The sequence below is a fragment of the Mytilus edulis genome, chromosome 2 (genome assembly GCF_963676685.1).
Source record: "Mytilus edulis chromosome 2, xbMytEdul2.2, whole genome shotgun sequence".
Lineage (NCBI taxonomy): Eukaryota > Metazoa > Mollusca > Bivalvia > Mytilida > Mytilidae > Mytilus > Mytilus edulis.
In genome coordinates, this window is record NC_092345.1 from 74688781 (window position 1) to 74704567 (window position 15787).

The window sequence follows — 15787 nt, forward strand, 5'->3', positions numbered from 1 at the left end:
ATTATAATACATCACAATCGGTTCTACGTAAGAAAAAAATCATTGAACTTGCCGCTTTTAAGGAAAAAACCTGAGCAAAGATCATCATTTTGTACCACAGACGCGAGCTTCGTCTATGCAAAATTCATCATTGCCACGCAAAAACACCTGAAAGGCCAAAGTTAGGAACAATGTTTAAAAGCGTTGGGGGCACAAAAGGAGGACGAAGATTTAGCTATCTATAAACCCAAGTTTAAGCCATCATTCTCTTCGAAAATGTCTGAACCAAGTCACTAGTATTTTTCCAAACGCTTTATTGGTTGATAGAGTCTTACGTTTGGTTTTGTCAATTTGTATGGCCTTTGTTTTAATTACATCGGAGTTTGGTATTTTTGTTATACTTTTGTTTTCATGAATGGTTTTGCGTAAGTAATCATTTACGGGTAGATACTGATTAGAATTCAAAGTTTATAAGGACAAACCGTTACTTTATAAATATTACCATATCAAAGGTATGTCATGTCAACATAGTAGTGCTGACTACTGGGGTATTATACCATGTAAATCTTTCACACCTGTTAAAGGTCTGACTGTAAAGCTCGGTTTGGTATAGTAGATAGTCTGATACATATACTAAATTTTTTTGAAACAGTTAAAACATTTTGTCTTAAATCAAACTACCCTTACTGCCTACTCTTCTTAAAAAAATGATGGTTAAATTAAAACTTAGCAATCCTAACGATTACAATATAAACATTATATGATAAAACCTTTTACACTGAAGTGTTTGAACAGTTTTACAATTGGTATTGTGTTCCAAATCTTAAGATTGTTCATTGATTTCTACTAGTTGATACTTTGAAGTTGTAACAATTGAGAAATAAAAAATTACAAATCTAAATTTGAATGATTTTTGGGATTGTTTAAACAAGAATGCTTTTTAATTCTTACCACATATCATTATTCATAAAAAAAACTTTAGTCTTTTAAAAACAAACAATTGAATGAAAATAATACTGATTGATAAGTGATTGAGGGTACAATATGAATTGTGAGAAGAGGGTATAATTGAACTGAAAAGAGAACATATGTTTTCAACAACAAATGATTTTGTTAATGCAGCGAAGAAAGAGGATAAACATGCACGTGAGATGTTTTTAAAGGATAGTGATATATACCATATGTTACTATGGATCGAAGGATAAAATTCGAAGCACAATGATTAATCTAAAAATTAAAACTATAGACTACATTTAACTTCCAAAATACTTCTCTAGCATCATCGAGACAAACAACAAACAACTACGTATATGAGAACTGAAAAACTTCAAAATACAACTTACAGGTTGCCAGAAAATAAATGAAATTGAGAACCAGCGAATATCGACAGTCTAGATTTACTATAACAAATATTGTCTTCCTTTCTTTTCTTTTCTTTTCTTTTTTATTCTTTTTTTTTTGTCTTTTTCCTATTTTGAGTTTTAAATAATATGATCACATAAAGGATTACATATAAGAAATATAGAGAGGCTAAAGATACCATAGGAAAATAAAAAATAGAAAATTGATGACTAAGCAACTAGAACCTCATCAAAAACTGGGGACGATTTTAGATGCTCCGGAAGGTTTAAGCAGATCCTGCTCCAGTCACCTGGCACCCGTCGTATAGATCATAAATTACTACACACCCGATAATAAGTCTTTTTCGCTAGGTCTTTTTCGGGAAAAGAGACCGGCATCGTAGTTACGAATTTCATTTGTGAAACGGATATTTCATAACGGTCAACGAAAGATACAGACTCATTTTGTGAAAATTAACTTACAACGCCATTGTGAAAAAAGACAAATAAAACTCAACATGAGGTATCCAACGTGGTGATCATGTAAGTAAACCCGGTGATTTTTATTCGGTAATCACATGCAAGGGAAAGATGTTGGGGTTGTGGTGCCGACAATTAGAACATATTCGTCGTCATCTTTGAAGCAGATATTCCATAACGATCAACCAACTCGTTATGGCGTCGTAAACTTTACGAAGAGATGATTTCAACTTCAGAACCTGGAAATCTTGTTGTAATAGCTTCCTTATCATGTTATGAAATACAAGTCAACACTATATGTAGGCGCTGATGAAATGATACTACATAGAAATGAGAAATTTACAATTTGAACGCTGGAATCATCCCTTCCGTCGTGAAGTTTTGTTAACTACCGACCTTCATTGTCAATTTCTAGATGTAACTCAAGATAGAAGGCAAACTTGACTTATATAATGTATCCGTTATCTCATGTTTGTTGGGATAGGTGAGTCATCAAACTTTGAATTATTTAGTTAGAGAACATCATCTTTATAGCTTCTTTATAAAGTCAGTGTCATATGAATAAAGGAATATGTCATCAAGATAACGAACACATTTAGTTTCCAATGAGATTGATTGTTGAAAAAGACGTCTTCCAAACGTGATAAATATGTTTTCAATCAAGAAATCAAGAATATTAAAAATAATATATGTTTATCTCTTCCTAAAACAAGATATGTATACAGCTGCGTGACAAGTTAGACAACTATAGAAATAACGACGGCTAAGTTCGTTGTTGGCATTCTTATTTATTACCAAAGTAGATCTTAATCTTTTAACCTGTCTTTCAGTTTTAAAGCGTCAGTGTTTCTTGTTAATTTTTTGAATTAGGAAACAAATTAACTAATAATTGCCCCTCAGCTTTTCCTGATTTAGTTAACAAACTTATTGATGAAGGGTATACATAAAAATATGTCTGGTCCAAGTCAGGTATACGACAGTTGTTATTCATTCGTTTGATGTGTTTGAGCTTTTGATTTGGCCATTTGATTACAGACATTCCGTTTTGAATTTTCCTCGGAGTTCGGTATTTTTGTTAATTAACTTTTTACACCAAACCCTTTAATTTGTTTTCAAATGAAAGAGACATGACCTACGATTGGCCCAATTGAACTGACGTAAGGAATTCAAACATCACCGTCCACTCGCTCCAGAAACAGGTTACCAGGAGACCGGTAACGGTTTACTGGATACATACAACAGTATTTGTATAGCAAAACAGATCGATTGTAGAATAAAGTTGTGTTATTTAGAAATTTAATGTTAGCAATGCATTATTTGAATCGATTAAAACTGCTTTGAAACAAAGTTCAGAAAACTTGCCTCATATATAATGGGATTTAATATCCAAAATTATTGTATGTTCAATCAAATTAGCTGAAAATACATTTTACCTGCCAATACATATCTAATAATAATGTGAAAACAATAGGGTTTCACATCAAGAGACAATAAACATGATATTTAATATTTTATCTGCGAACATTTAATCACAATGCACAATTGAATTTAGTAACATTGACGATACTAATATTACTACATCAGATGCAGGAGATGACAATGCAGGTCTTGGACTTTGTCAATAATTGTGAAAAGGAAGATATAGCTCAATTGTAGGAACATATAACATGTTAGGCCTACGTTCCTAGCAACGTCTATGACCATAACGAATACACATCCAAATATTGAAAAAAAAATATCTTTCCTCTTTATTGATAAATATCAAGCTTTGTTCTTTGTTTTTTTCTGTTTTGTATAGAGAACTGATATGATAAGTCAAGCCCTTTCCAGCTAAATAAAATAATTGTTCTCAGATTGAAATTTACACCGTGAACTGTGTCAAGATCGCGTAGAACATGCTTAACCTCGCCAAATTATTAAGATGTTTGTCCCAACCCCAATTCAGAGGATATCTGCTGTCTGTCATAATTGTGCATGTAAGTAATGACAAGTAATTACTAAAACCGATTGGACATTTTCATTATGCACGTTAAAGCACGTGACGTTCACCGTGGTGAATATAATGTTTCTCCAGTTGAATATGCTGTTTTAAACAAACTCAAATTCGTGAAGAATAAACTACCAAATAATACAAATAAGCTAGGAATAATACGTTTAATCTTAACCTCTTTCTGCCTCTTCATGATGTTATCCTATTTATCAAATGTTTTTTTTTTAAATAGTTGTATGCTTTGGTAGAATATCGCATCACTATGTGAGAAAAAATCCAACATGAGTTTCCAAGTGCAAACATGAATGAAAATCGTTAGTTCTTCATATTACTTCCACAACAATTTCTTTATAATTGAAACGCTGAAAGTCAACATGTATGTAAGCAGTTATATGAAGAAAAGAATAATTAATATAAGGTTGATGCTCTCAAAACTCCTAGAGACTTTTGATAAGATAATAGTCAATATTCTTACCTTCAGAATAATTTTTTTTTTAAATTATGTCTGAATTTGCATAAAACTATTTTCTCCATTATATTACATTCATATAGCTTTTTATTTATGAAATTGAAAGTCGTGTATGTGTTACAATAGGGAAATGTCGGGTAAATGTTACAATAAAGGATTGTCGGGTAAAGTAGGACTAAATAACGTACAAACCATGACATGAAAGTATTTTAGTAAAAACATAACATACACTTACATGAAATTCTTGATTCTCAACGGGAAACAGATTTTTATCATATCTCAAATTGAATTATTTTTAAATGTCATTTTGTTGTGTGTGTATGCACATATATTATATTTTATCAAATATTTTCTGATTTACACAATTTTATATTTTCTTGTTTAATGATGATTTTGGGGGGTAATGCACATACATTCGGTAATTTAAAATTTAAACTTTTGATGTTTTAAAAGCATTTAAGTTCTGAATACAATCTGTTTGGGGTATTGCAATATCCCGTTAAATGCAGATAATTCTATTATTATCATCTGTTTATAAAATTGTTGTATCGAATCTACTCTATGTTTCAGTAACCAAATATATAAAGATGTCACGTTTTATGCACATTAAAGCAGCATCAGAATAGGAGGTTGATTGGTTAATGGTTGCTGAACGTACATTTGCCAATATATCATACAAGGTCAAGACGAGACCAAATTCACAATAAACACAATGGATAGGTTCTTGTACTATAGCTAGAGACCGTTCGGCCAGAAATTGCTGTGTACAAAATATGAAACAAATTTCACACTAGATTAATAAGACGTACATGGCAAAAAATACCCCTTCGTCTAAAATCAAATGATCCAATGAAGCCCTTCGCATTATATCAAGTGTTAAGCTGGACATTTTTGTTTAGTTTTTCACAAATATATTGGTATATAACTAATCGTTTGAACCAAGAGTTTAAGGTGGTGAAGTTGAAATCAACACTTGGAAAACTTTACGAACACCATATTTAGCTGGTGGCCGTATGGAGTATATATTTCAAAGATGACGAGGGATATCTTCCAATTATATTGACCACAATCCCGTCGTTTGTTCCTCGAATGTGACAAACCAAGTAAGACTTATGGCAAGGCATGTACTAACATGAATAACGCAACGGGTGTCACATGTGGAGTAGTATCAGTTTATCATTCTAGATCACATGAATAGAACAAGTGTTCGGTAATGTTCGCGATGCTAGTTTTCTATGTTGTGTTTTACATGTATATACTGTTGTTTAGCCTTTGTTTTTTTATGTACCGAAATATATTAAACATACCTATCTGTACTGAAAATGCAAAATATGCTGTCGTTGTGTCACTGTCAGTTACTGTATAATTAAGCTATATTTATCAAGAAACAATCTACCTTCATTTAGAAAGATGCATTTTGTTGTGTTGTTTGCTCTATGGTCGGGTGGTTGTCGCTTTGACATATTCACCATTTCCTTTCTCAATTTTATGTATCTAATCTTTAGAAATTACACTTTTGATATTAGTTTCCTGTCTCTTCTGTTTTTTGTCCTCATGTAACACATATGTGTTTGAGTGTAAATAAAGAATTAAGAATTTGACATACTGAGTAAGACTCATCACAAGGTATGTACCTACATGAATAACGCAACGGGTGTCACATGTGGAGTAGGATCAGCTTATCATTCTAGATCACATGAATAGAACAAGTGTTCGGTAATGTTCATGATGCTAGTTTTATATGTTGTGTTTAACATGTATACACTGTTGTTTGATCGTTTTTTGCAATGGCATTTTCAGTCCGTTTTCGATTTTTTTAATCTTGGTGTGTATTTCCCGTTTAAATAGTTTTACACTTGTAATTTTGGGGCCCTTTATAGCTTTTTGTTCGGTGTGAACCAAGGCTCCGTTTTGAAGGCCGTACATTGACCTATAATGGTTTACATATTTTAAATTGTTATTTGGATTGAGAGTTGTCTCATTGGCACTCACACCACATCTTCCTATATCTATTATCCAAAATATGCGTATTGAACAGTTGTAATCATTTTCAGGGTCGTATATATCCTTTCTTTAATTCTTATGAATAAAAGATAGTCGTCCAGAAAAAGAAAAGAAGAAACACACACGCCATATATCGGTTGTAGGGGTTCGTGTTGTTTATTCTTTAGTTTTCTATGTTGTGTCATGTGTGCTGTTGTTTGTTTGTCTTTTTCATTTTTAGCCATGGCGTTGTCAGTTAGTTTTAGATTTATGAGTTTGACTGTCCCTTTGGTATTTTTCGTCCCTCTTTTGCATTTGAAAATGATGTACTTTAAGTTTATCAGCAACAGTTATCAACTATATCTGTGGAGACAATTTTGCAAATTAATTATTCAAGTGTTAAATCGTTAGTAGTATATAAAGGTAAAATATAATTAAAATGTTATTTTATAGCACAATCGTGATCAGTTATTATGTATAGTGAATCTGATGACCTCTTTGTTTGAACTTAAAAGGAAAATATATTGATAGATTCACCTTCAATATTCAAACTATAATTTTGAAAATACAATGAGGGAATAGTTATACATTTATAGGCACTGCCCAATTTTAGCTTAGCTTGGAAGCAGCATGTATGTATGTCACTAACAGAAAGCTGAATACTAAAATTTATGATAAAAGAAATGATTTTTCATTTCCTATCGTTAATTATCCATTTTTAGATGGTGACGTTCCCTTGTCACCATCTTACGGTGTTTATATATCTCAACTTGTACGATTCGCTCGTGTATGTAACAATGTTTAAGATTTTAACGAGAGAAATTTATGGATTACTGAAAAATTATTACACCAGGGTTTTCGATATCACAAACTAGTCAAAACATTTACTAAATTTTATCATCGGTATAAGGACATCATTCGTAAATATAGCTCAACATGCAGACTTCTTATACGTTCAGGTATTTCACATCCATTTTTTTATGGAAATATTCTTTATAAAGCACAAAGATGTCAGTATTCACCTAAAAAACTAACAAAACCTTTGAATAGACCTATTAAGAAGGGATACAGTTACGATAATGTTGTCAGGTCATTAAAGATTGCATATTTTGACGTTAATATTGATTCACTTATAGGGTCTTTGCATCGGAACTAAACACATTTATTCAAAAACCAGTTGTTGGCATGACATGGGTTATGTTCTTCTCATATATGTTATGATGGTATGATACTAAACCCCTAACGGGAAGGATTGTGCCTGATGTTCATATGATGAAATCATAATCTTTCGGTCAGTTTAATTGAAGTCTGGAGCTGGCATGTCAGTTAACTGCTAGTAGTCTGTTGTTATTTATGTATTATTGTCATTTTGTTTATTTTCTTTGGTTACATCTTCTGACATCAGACTCGGACTTCTCTTGGACTGAATTTTAATGTGCGTATTGTTATGCGTTTACTTTTCTACATTGGCTAGAGGTATAGGGGGAGGGTTGAGATCTCACAAACATGTTTAACCCCGCCGCATGTTTGCACCTGTCCCAAGTCAGGAGCCTCTGGCCTTTTTAGTCTTGTATTATTTTAATTTTAGTTTCTTGTGTACAATTTGGAAATTAGTATGGCGTTAATTATCACTGAACTAGTATATATTTGTTTAGGGGCCAGCTGAAGGACGCCTCCGGGTGCGGGAATTTCTCGCTACATTGGAGACCTGTTGGTGACCTTCTGCTGTTGTTTTTTTCTATGGTCGGGTTGTTGTCTCTTTGGCACATTCCCCATTTCCATTCTCAATGTTATGTGTAATATGCCGACCATAGATCAAAATCACGATTTCTCAAAATTTAGGCGAGCATATTACCGATGATCCCATATTTTATTCATGAAGAAAACATGATTTTAAAAAGATTTAATAATAAGGGGTGAGAATAACCATTAAATAAATTTCAGGTCAAGGGCTGGTTGAGCGTTTGCAAACATGTTTAACCACACAACATTCTTTATGTGCCTGTCTTAATTAAGTTAGACGCCTGTAATTAAGTGATTGTTGTTGGTTCATATGTGTCATACATTTTGTCGTAAACTATAGTGTATAAATGAGGTCGTTAATTTTCTCTTTCAAATTGTTTCACGTTTATGTTATGGAACCTTTATGTAAACGAGTTTGAGCTTTCTAAAAAGCTATGGACTGCGTTGCTCTATCCGTGTACAGGTTGTTGTTGATTTAGTATTGGAAATGTGGTATAATTTAGATATTGATTGATATAAAATGGATATACTTTAAGAGTGTGCGTTATACACCCATGGGTTTAAATGTTGTGTGCCTCTCTGGAGGTGTGTCTAGATTGTCAGAAGTTATAAAATACTGTGAAAGTACTTTAATTCGTGGGTATCAATTTTCGTGGTTTGAGCAATATTTACATGTTCGTGGGTTTTTAAATTCGTGGATTTAAGTTTTCTAAAAAAAAAAAAAATTGAAAAATTGAAGCCTTTAGAAACGAGGGTTACAAATAGTCTAGATTGAAGGAAATTGCAAAGTAAACATTGACCCGTGTAAATCGTAGTGATAACACTAATTAACCCATGATAAAGTGATCAACAGATTAAAGACCATCAAAGGTGTTAATTAGGTCATTAACATGTCACCTAAAGAAAACAGTAACATAAACAAATGCTATGAATTGCCAAATAATTCTTAGCAAAATCAAGACCAGCATATTTTTTTTATTTCTTATATGTACGAGAACTATGAGGATATAAAATGAACACTTTATCATACTAGCATATCAATACCGGAAATCTGACTTTCATTGATCAAAAACAAAAGTTGTACATTTTAGGTTATTAAAGATTAAATGGGTATAATCCTGCATGCAGTTGTAGTTCTGTGACTGCTACTAAAGTATTCTCAGAGTTGGTGCTATTCAATATCTTCTCTTAGACTAGATCATACATGTCATATCAGTAGTCAATCCTACCGATTGGGATCTTTCCAGGTCTTGATTTAGACAATGGTTATTTTATTTCGTTGGACACTTAAATTCGTGGATAAAGTCATCCACGAAAACCACGAAAATTGGTACCCCACGAATAAAAGTACTTTCACAGTACAGATATTGTGGATTCATTTATATTCGTGGATACCAATTTTCGTGGATTATGGAAAACTTACATGTTCGTGGATATTTGATTTCGTGGTTTTGTCGAAGTCTGCATACTACCATAAGAAAATTTGTCATTCGTTGAACACTTAATTTCGTGGTTCAACTGCTCCCACGAAATCCACAAAAATTGGTATCCAACGAATAATAATGAATCCTCAGTAATACATTTTTGTAAACATTGCACTAGTATAGGAACATTGTTTAGCAAAGCAAATCGTGCATATTGCAAAATCACAAAGCAAAAAGACTTTTGCATCATGTATATTATTTAATTAAGCAATCTCTGATAAGTCCTTTACAGCAGATCTAAATGAGAAATTCTTACTTTAAGAGAGAATCAAACTTTTTACATCTTTATTTGTTGATTCTATTCACTCTCAATCAGCACTTATTCTAAGATTTTAGATACTGTGTTGTTAGCCTGATTTCCCTTTGACAACCAATATTGTCTTTTATTCATCAAGTTGGGATGATTTAATTAAAACGTTGTTTAGTTTTTTATAGAATTTCTTGAATCAATAAACATCAATATAGCTTTCAATACATTTTGAATAAATCGGCGAACATTCTAACATCTGATCGACTTATTTCATTCTACAATACGTGTAATAGCACAATGTAACATTTTTTGGCATCTAAAAGTACGAAAACTGTCAAGTCATTACACAAGTATGAATGAAAGAAGATGAATTGTTTACGGCCACAAGACAAACTACATCACAATTTCAGAAAAACTAAACAAGAAAAAACATCCCATAGATGTCAACAAACGGTCTTCAATAATTTACAAGTGTCTATAACATATGTCAAGCTTTAAATCGCCCCAATTACAAAAAAAACTGTTATTGACTGCGAGTAGTCTTAGAATAACGTCAAGTTTATGATTTACAACATCCATTTAGAGCACACTATAAAATGTAATTATGAGGACAGTTCCTATAATCTACATTTCAAGACCATCAAGTATTATTTGTGAAGATGATACAGAATATTAATCAACTAGGGCTTGGTATCTATGCATTATTTTTCAAAACAAAACGAGACGTTCTTTTACATGACCCTGATTCATCAACTTTCTGTTTAGACACTGGTGACGTTTTATAAAGTCTGCTTAGCAGCTTCCAGCTCTTAAATACCGCATGAGTTGCGAAATGTATATCCCATATGTAGGTTAAGTCGGTATATTGTAACTAAGGTGGGGGAAATTGATCATTTCAAAACTAAAATCGTCTTGTTTGTGAAAGATTATGTTACTGAGATGATGTCAAATTCGAGGTATAATTCTAAAAATGAGGCAGAGGAAACCGTTTCTGACATTTCTTCAATTTTTAGTTTTTGAGAATACATTCATGGAACCCAATTAGAAAGGTTTGTATTGGTAATGGACATCATCAATATATCTGCCAGTACTTGCAGAGAATATTAGAAAAAGAGACTTCTTCAATTGTATGGACACCATCGTGCAAATTTTTTGATCTATGTGATGTGTTTAAACTAACTAACAACCTTTTTACAACGCTTTAGATTGTAGTTTACCATCTACGTCGTCTGGTGTGCTAAGTACCGAACGTGACCTATTCCTAAATATGACTGTTTTGCCGAGTGTGAATTCGAATTGCAACACGACGTTTTTTTTCTCTCAGTATTTATACATCCAATATTTAAGTATTTGGTTGTGAGCTTTCTTTCTTAAGTCTGGTTAGTTACTGTGTTATATCGTATCGTTTGTGGTTTGAATTTATTATTTTCAGTACATTTCACATAATTGTATGGCTTATTTGATACATTCGTGTGTGGTTTTGTCGTGTATCGTCGAAAATTCGTGGGATTTTATGATGTAGTATATTGTCTATTTATGTATGTATCTGTCCAGAGTATTCTTGTGTTTGTTTGTGCTGTATTACTGTCACGCAGTGTGGCCATTGGTATATTTAGCATTGCCATTGAGGCCATATTGGCTAGTCATTAAACCAAGTTCAACCCACCATTTTTTTTCCTTAAAGTGTCCTGTACCAAGTAAAGAATATGGCAGTTATTACCAAATAGTCCTTTTCTATGTATTTTGGCGTTTGGTTTTGTTGATGTTCTGTGTTTCTGTTGTTTTCCTCTTATAGTTGATGTATTTCCCTCGGTTTTGGTTGTGACCCGGATTTGTTTTAGCTTAATCGATTTATTACTATTGAACAAGGGTATACTACTGTTGCCTTTCTATAGAACATGCAGATTACCCGATTCACTCAGCTTTGGTTTTGTACCTTGGTGTATCTCTTCCTACTCGATTTAAGAGACAAAAACCTCGGTAAACTACTGTCGTCATAATTAGGCATTCAATTCAATTCAAACCAATGGACCTATTATTGTGCGTAGTTTTGTAGTTATCGGCGAGCCTCACTGCTTGGACAATCATTTTTATTCTATTTATAAATAATGTACATGTATCATTTCGAGTTATCTTGGGAGGGAATAAGTGTTTGGAAGGAAAAAAAACGGAAAGTATGCTACGGAATGATATTTACCCAAGTGACCAAAATCAACAAATTGTATACAATTTACATAATTCTGCTAGTACTGATAAATGAAAAAAATACATGAAAATTTAGCTTAAAATTTATCGGAAAATCCTGGTATTTTGCTCGTGATGTTCAAATTCATAGTAAACGAAAGTCAATAACACTAAAGGTAGGTGGTACCCTTTATAGTACGTGCGAGGTGAATATCTATAATATTGGAAAAACAGGAATATTTTTCTATCCTATAACAGAAAAAGTAAAGGGGCAGTAACGAATGACTAAGGAAGTTAGAATATACTATCTCACGTATTTGTACCTTAATAAAGCATTTCATTATCTTTATCACATGCTGTATAATTTTTTTTATATAACTAAATATTAATTGCAATGTGACTGTAAAAAAATAATAATGTAATAACAATCTGCGATGGTATGTCCAGTTATATCACATTGGATGACATTGTCGTTATAAATGTGGAATATGACACACCTAATTATAACACAAAACATTGCTTTAGGTTTAGATAATTAATCCCCTGTCTTATGTTAGAATTGCATATATTTACACGATAGATAAGAAATATATTTTTAAAATATGAAAAAAAATCTCAAATGTTATATATTTGATTACTTTTTTCTCGTACAATACAATACTCTTTACTTTTAAATCAAATAAATGTCAAAAAGAAGAAAATTTGAGGGAAATACTGCTTTTGCGTTTTTTCTGATTTTTTTTTTATTCCTCCACCTCCTTGCCATTCAAATTCACTCGGTTTTGTTTTGCAGCATGTAGATAAGATTTTTAATATGTGATAGCGAACAGTTATTGGGCTTTTGTTTATTTCACCTTTTTGTAAACAGTTTTCCATATGGTAATTATTTTTTCCGTATATTGTTTTTTCTTGTTACTGTAATAGATTTGGTTCAATTTTTTCAAAAAAAAAAAAGGTTCGTTTCTTCTTCAGGATGATATGTATAATTTAGACCAAAGCGTTCCGGTTACATGTAACAATTAAGAGTTATTCCACTTTTTTGTGTGTGACATGCCGTTGTATGTTGGTGTAAACCATAAGTTACATTGGCCTAGAGCTTTTGATTTGTTTGATTTGAATTTTTATTTATATTGTAACTTTCACAAAGTGCACTTTATGTGTAAGTTGAGACATGACGTAATACAAATACATTGAACAGATCACCTGCTTTTGTTAAATGTCTTATCGTTTGTAGTTGTAATTCTATATTTTTCAATTATTAAGTAAAAGTAAAGATAATTATCAACCAGTTCATTTATAAGATTTTAGTTTCTAGCAACTATATGTACACGATTTAGTTGTTTTACAGTTACATTTAGAAGAAATACCGACAAAGTTAGATAATACAATTAATTATCATTACTTACACAGTTCTATATTAATTTTCTTGTAATTGTTATAAAATACTTCAAATGACATAGTTACAAACCTGATCTTGAATTGTATCAAACTTTTAGAAATTTACCTGTGATTAAGGTGGCGCGGTAGTATTTGCTGGCCCATAAAGGATAATGATAGCCTTTTTAGAATTTTCACCACTTTCTAACACTGCAAAAAATTCTACATTCACAGTTAACTGAAGTACTTTCATTTTACTATTCAGAAATGAATTTTAATGTGTATCGATCATGACCTTTTACTTTTTTTGCTATTTTTAAAAACCTAAGGCCACTAGTGTTTTTAGGTCTTTTATCATGCAGTGAATACACAATTTAAAAAAATTCTCAAAAATTCATTTTCATCTGTTTGTAAAATTATTTCATATTTTTCTACACCTGATCCATTCCTCAGTTTGGGAAAGTGTGTTCAGTTGATACTGTATTGTTTGTCCAATCACACTGTTCAGATACACTTACTTAGGTAGGGTACACAAAAGAGCAACCTAAATTCTGGAATGCAAATACTACTGTGCCACCTTTAGTGGCGTTGATCCAGTCGTGAGAAAAAGGTTCATGGTTGTGTTGTGATGTTTTTGTGTGCTGTCGTAGGTTTTTTTACGTATTCATTTTTATCCAGTGGTTAGCATGTCGAAATGAACTATTCTATTGCTTATTTGTGTATTTCTCTGTCCTGAATGTTCTTGCATTTATTTTTACTGTATTCCTGTCAAATAATGTTGTCATTCTAGTGTTATATTAAAACATTGCCGTAAAAGCGCGAGGTTTGGCTAGCCACACAACAAGGTTCAACCCACCTTTTTTTCTTAAAATGTCCTGTACCAAGTCAGGAAAATTGCAGTTACTATCTTATAGTTCGTTTTTGTGTGTATTGCATTGTCGTTTGTTTTTTGTTGCACTTCAGTGTTTCTGTTGTTTCGTTGTTTTCCTCTTATAGTTGATGTGTTTCCCTCGGTTTTAGTTTTTAACCCAGATTTGTTTTCTCTTAATCGATTTATTACTATTGAACAAGGGTATACTACTGTTGCCTTTCTATAGAACATGCAGATTATCCGATTCACTCAGCTTTGGTTTTGTACCTTGGTGTATCTCTTCCTACTCGATTTAAGAGACAAAAACCTCGGTAAACTACTGTCGTCATAATTAGGCATTCAATTCAATTCAAACCAATGGACCTATTATTGTGCGTAGTTTTGTAGTTATCGGCGAGCCTCACTGCTTGGACAATCATTTTTATTCTATTTATAAATAATGTACATGTATCATTTCGAGTTATCTTGGGAGGGAATATGTGTTTGGAAGGAAAAAAAACGGAAAGTATGCTACGGAATGATATTTACCCAAGTGACCAAAATCAACAAATTGTATACAATTTACATAATTCTGCTAGTACTGATAAATGGAAAAAATACATGAAAATTTAGCTTAAAATTTATCGGAAAATCCTGGTATTTTGCTCGTGATGTTCAAATTCATAGTAAACGAAAGTCAATAACACTAAAGGTAGGTGGTACCCTTTATAGTACGTGCGAGGTGAATATCTATAATATTGGAAAAACAGGAATATTTTTCTATCCTATAACAGAAAAAGTAAAGGGGCAGTAACGAATGACTAAGGAAGTTAGAATATACTATCTCACGTATTTGTACCTTAATAAAGCATTTCACTATCTTTATCACATGCTGTATAATTTTTTTTATATAACTAAATATTAATTGCAATGTGACTGTAAAAAAATAATAATGTAATAACAATCTGCGATGGTATGTCCAGTTATATCACATTGGATGACATTGTCGTTATAAATGTGGAATATGACACACCTAATTATAACACAAAACATTGCTTTAGGTTTAGATAATTAATCCCCTGTCTTATGTTAGAATTGCATTATTTCCTTGACATAAATATTTACACGATAGATAAGAAATATATTTTTAAAATATGAAAAAAAATCTCAAATGTTATATATTTGATTACTTTTTTCACGTACAATACAATACTCTTTACTTTTAAATCAAATAAATGTCAAAAAGAAGAAAATTTGAGGGAAATACAGCTTTTGCGTTTTTTCTGATTTTTTTTTTATTCCTCCACCTCCTTGCCATTCAAATTCACTCGGTTTTGTTTTGCAGCATGTAGATAAGATTTTTAATATATGATAGCGAACAGTTATTGGGCTTTTGTTTATTTCACCTTTTTGTAAACAGTTTTCCATATGGTAATTATTTTTTCCGTATATTGTTTTTTCTTGTTACTGTAATAGATTTGGTTCAATTTTTTCAAAAAAAAAAAAAGGTTCGTTTCTTCTTCAGGATGATATGTATAATTTAGACCAAAGCGTTCCGATTACATGTAACAATTAAGAGTTATTCCACTTTTTTGTGTGTGACATGCCGTTGTATGTTGGTGTAAACCATAAGTTACATTGGCCTAGAGCTTTTGATT